The following is a 5,132-nucleotide window of genomic DNA, read 5'->3' as shown; positions in this document are numbered from 1 at the left end:
AGTTAAGTCCAGGCTAAGGGGGCTCAAAGAAAAAACTATAGATACCATTTTATATAAAATATAGGCATTTTGTACATAAACTACTCTGTTAAGTATTTTATCAAATATATTCTCATATTTAACATTTTACATTAATATAAAAATTTAGAATATAAATGTAATAATTTATTATTATTATTTATTGATAGAACAGCTATATCCAGGAATAGTGGCCTTCAGTCCCAACTGGTTCTAGTATCTCAAACAACATCAAACAACAAACTAGCTCCATTCCCAGATGACCTCTCAAGTCATGGGGGCAAAATGGCTGCCTTCAATGCCTGCCCTCCCAACCGTCAGAACCAAGAACAAGCCCCAAAGAATAGACCCAAAGAACCAAGCCTTGAGGGAAAAAGAGCCTCTCATTGCAGGCCTTGGGGTTGGCTAATCCAGTACCCATTCCCATCAGCCTCCGCCCAGCATGGAAGCTGTATAGCTAAATACTGATCTTTCCAGTCTCTTCTACAGCTGGGGTGGGGGGCTCGTGACACAGTGTTAGGTGATGAGACAAACTAGGGTCAGCTGGCAGGAGGAGAGTTTGTGTTGCTCCCATAACGGGGGCAGCTGTGGCCAGAGCAGCCCCTCTCCCCGCTTTGCCTTGTCTTGAGCATAAGCCTGGTGTTGGAGCATAGAGCATCCTGCAACCATGAGGAAGGGAGGGTGGGAAACCACATTACTCTTGACACGGCTAAGCTGCTGGATTTCTACCTTCGGACTTCTTCCTAAGAGAGAAAAATAAACCTCTACTGTTTAAGCCAAGGCATTAAATTCCCTGTTACTTGTAGCTAAAAGCATTCCTGCTGCTACACATCTCTGTCAAGTCCCCATAAAATCCTTGGGGAGGTGACCCATTGGCTTCGATGGCATCCTGTTCCCGTTGCTGAGCCAACCATGATGGCCCGCAGGGATGGGATACGCCAGCGACCACTCCAGCCAGCACCCTCACCCCATAGACTGGGCATGGGCAGGGACGGATCCCCAGGGAAGTGTGGGGGTCTGCCAGCAGAGGAGGAAATGCTGGCTACGCTCCCTCCACCCCAGGATCCGTGGAGACAGCAGACACCTTGCTCTTGGCTTAAGATTTCTTCTATCATTTCCTGCAACATGGGGCTTGTTCAGCTTCCAGGCTTTTCACTGGGTAGGTGGAGGGGATGATCGGGGAACTGTCCAGCTAGGGGATCTTTCTGAGGATAAGGGACAAGCCACACAGTCTGCCTTAAATGCAATGTTTGCACAGTGCCCTTCTGTGCCCTAGGACCAGGCCATGACCTTGCCCGAATACATTCTATCCCGCCTCCATCCTTGCTACCCTGAAAAAAGAGGAAGGCAAACCTCTCCCCTTCTCATTCCTCTCCCTTCCTGAAAGACTTTGCCTCCAGACAGGTTCAAGTTCAAACCCACCTCTGTCATGACAGCACGTGGGCAGCTTCAGAATATTATCTTAACTCTCTGTACCTGCATCTCTAATACAGGGGCTTCAGGGGACAGAAGGACCCTCCACAGGGGAGGACAGCATGAGAAAGAGTACACCAAGTGTCTGGCCCACGTAGCCCTGTGGCCAGCAGCGATGCCTAGAGCACTTTCCCTGCAAACCCTTCCTGATGATCCCAGGATCCCAGGTAGAAAATCTGCAGCTGCCTGAAGCACAAACCACCCAGTGGTGAGCAAACCCAGGCACATGGCTAAACCATAGTCCACAGCCTCCCTTGCGTGTAGGAGCGGTCACGTGATTGAGTTCCATCCCATGCCACAACTTCCCCTTCCCTGGGCTTGATGCACACAGGCCTGGAGACTTCAAAGCCACGGTACAAGACAGTGGGGCTATGCGATGGAAAGAGCTTGAGTCTTGGGATCACTGCTCGAGAAAGCTGCTCACACTCACCGGGCGTTCCCGTGTTGGACTTCTGATGTATAAGAAATAAACCTCTATGGTGTTTGGTGCATTTACACTTTGGGCTTACGAACATTGCCCTAAGTTATCCGCTGCCCGGGGGGTGACCTAGAAAGGCGCAGAGGATGGGGGATGCATCTCTCAAGGAGAGGCCTCCTCCCAGGACTGCCAGATCCCAGGCGTGATACCAAGCCTCGAGTGAGTCAGTGTGAAGACTGAGAACAACAGTAATAATGGTGGGAGTTGCTGCCCCTTCTTGAGAGCTCTCACCACTTGCCAGGCGCTGGGCTGATGGCTGCAGACTCTGATCTCTCTCACGGAATCCTCATGATGACCCAGCAAAGGAAGGCACTGCTGGTGTCAGCCCCCTTTTGCGGAAGAGCCCCATAAGGTGTCTGGGGGAAGGTTTCCGAAGGGTGGAGTCTTTGGAGGAGCGGCATTTCCCTGACATTAGCCTCCTTTGCCCTTTCTGCGGCTGGGCCCTCCTTCTTCTACGTGCCGGGCATTATTCGTGGGGCTGGCGACACAGCAGCAGAAGAAACAGATGGAAATCCCCAACCTCGTGATGCTGATATTCTCATGGGGAAAGCAGGCAATAAACACACAGGCAAATAAACAAGAGGAGTTCAGATGAGGACCAGTAACACGAAGACAGTAAGTCAGGAAGCTGCGAGGGGGACAGGGGAAGACATGGTGCCGTGAACTTGGATGTCAGAGGAAACCCCCACCCCTGCCCCCGACACAGAGTTGAGAGGGAAAGGAGGGAGCCACATAAAGATATGAGGAAAGGTGTTCCTGGCAGAGGGAACAGCATATGCAAAGTGTGAGTACAAAGGCCTCCCCGAGGCTGAAATGAGCTTGTCCTCAGGGCACAGAGGAGGGCAGGGTGGCTGGAGTGGAGTGATTACAGGGGGAGGGGCATGATGAGGCTGCAGAGGAGACCCGGATAAGACAAAGGGCACGTCTGGGTGGGCAGTGGTGGGAGGGGCAGAGGACTTTGTTACAGGGTTTCATCTGGGTGTCAGCTCTGAGGGTACCAGGAGGGAGGATCGAAAGCAGGAGAGAAGAGAGGGGTCTCAGCCCAAATTTACCTCCCCTGCCCCACTTGACTTGTCTTGTCTTTGTGTTTTCCTTGGCACAGTGGAAGCTACATCCCTTGGGAATATGAGGCCTAGGCTTGGATCCACAGGCCCTTGGAATGACGGGGGCACACTCCTGCCCTCCTGGAGAGCCTGACGTGGAACAGAGGGAAGGGACAGGCAGCGTTGAGAGAAAGGACCCTCAGAGCCCCTCCCCTGCCTCTCATTTGCTGTGACCTGTGACCTGGGGCTGGTCACTGACCTTCTCTGGGCCTCCCTCTTCTTCCCTGTTTAAGGACGGGGCTGGTCTAGTTCCACTGCTTCCCAGTTCCTTGTCCTTGGGCAAGCTCTTTAACCTCCTTGGGCCTCAGTTTCCACATCTGCACAGTGAAGATGGCCCAGTCCTCGGGGCTATGGTGAGAAGTCAGGGTACAATGGCCAGGGTGCTCATAACTGCTAGGAATTCCTATTATTACTACTATTTTAACATGCTATTGCTTTTGTTATTTTTGTGTTAGCATTAACGCAGATCTGTTCTGAGGCCCTTTCTGGCTTTCAGCGTGGCCTGCTTGTTTCCTCCACCTCTCCCTCTCTGCCAGCATAAGGGACAGCGTTCACCGACCTCACCAGTGCTCTGTCTGGAGCAGGGGTGGGGACAGGGATTGATGTGCCTCTTGTGGATGGACCCAGCCCCTATCTCCTTTGTAGCTCTTCTGGCCCGGCACCCTTCAGCAGGGACCCAAGCTTTACTCCCTTGAAAAGTATGGTTTCCCACACGAGGAGAAAACAGGACCAGAAATCATCCCTGAGACCTGAATGACTACTCAGGTAGAATTTTGTGAGAGCCTAGAGAGAGCAGGAAGGGGGCAGGAAGGAGCCAGGCAGGACACAGAGATGGGCCTGGGAGCCAGCTGCCACTCCTGGTCTTCATCAGGGTCCAAGGGAGCAGCCTCCTCTACATTCTTTGTGCTTCCCTGCCCCGCCCTGGCTCCTGTCCCATCCTCCCACTGCTTCCCTCTCCTCTCCTGAGAGGATGGTCCTTCTGTCCTTCCATCCTGCCTCAGCCGCTGGAGAGCAGCCGCCTTGTCTCTTGATGCCCCACTTGATTAAAATGCAGAAGGTGCCTTGGTCCAAAACACGTGGCTAGGCCCTAATGGCTCCCAGCCTTCTTGGCTGCGCAGCCTCTGGCTGCTGGCTGCCCTCATCCAAGACTGAACAGGACTTGGAGACAAGGGAGCAGAAGCCAGAGTGGACCACAAGCGGGGCTTCCGTCTCCTGGTCCAGTGCAGGCCCAGAAGCAGTGTGAATGGAGGGTGCGGTGGGCAGCTCATTGGTCCCTCCCTGGGCTTCCATCCCTCCATCTGCAAAATAGGGCCAATAAGGGAAGAGTTCATGCTGAGAACAGTGCCTGGTCCACTGTAAGCACTTGATAAATCCTCTGTAAGACTATGGCCTTCAGACTCCCACAATCCCCTCACATGGCTTTCCCCCACTGTCCCATCACGTCCTTGGAGACCACTGTTAATTGGGCACTTGAGGCCACAGCTGAGGGGAGGAACCTCTGATTGTCCTCTTCTCAGCTCTACCCCAACACTCAGCAGGCCCAGGGGCTCAAAATGCCTTTGCCAGTATTGGCTAAGCCCCCTCCATGCACTGGGCTCTGAGATGCATGGTGTTCTTTGTTTGTTTGTTCCAATAAAACAATGACCAGTTCAGTGAAAGAGGTTCTAAAAGGGTGTCCAGCCACGAGTTAAAACTGTCCAGCCAGTGGCTCCTGGCCCCTTCCCGCCCCTCCCTGACTGCGCACAAACAGCCCTGGCTCCCTGCACGCATGCTGCCCTCTGGCGCCCTTTGACCGCTGCACAGTGGGACCCCGGAAGAGCCCGTCAGCAGAGCAGCCCTGTGTCAGGCTTTTTCATCACTGCGTAGTTGGCCACAGTGTGGTGGGGCCACCAGCAGTGGGGACCGTGCTCCTGATGGATTGCTGGGCTGCGGCCTAGGTCCTTCTAACAGGGCTGCAGGGAAAGCCCTCATCTGCGGCTCTTTATCCACATGGGGACTGTCTCTAAGACAGTCTCCTGGATGTGAGCTGACAGATGGCATGTGCTCTTTATGTGTGGGGT

This window comes from Mustela nigripes, chromosome 7 (assembly GCF_022355385.1).
Source record: "Mustela nigripes isolate SB6536 chromosome 7, MUSNIG.SB6536, whole genome shotgun sequence".
Lineage (NCBI taxonomy): Eukaryota > Metazoa > Chordata > Mammalia > Carnivora > Mustelidae > Mustela > Mustela nigripes.
This window is presented reverse-complemented; position numbering follows the sequence as displayed.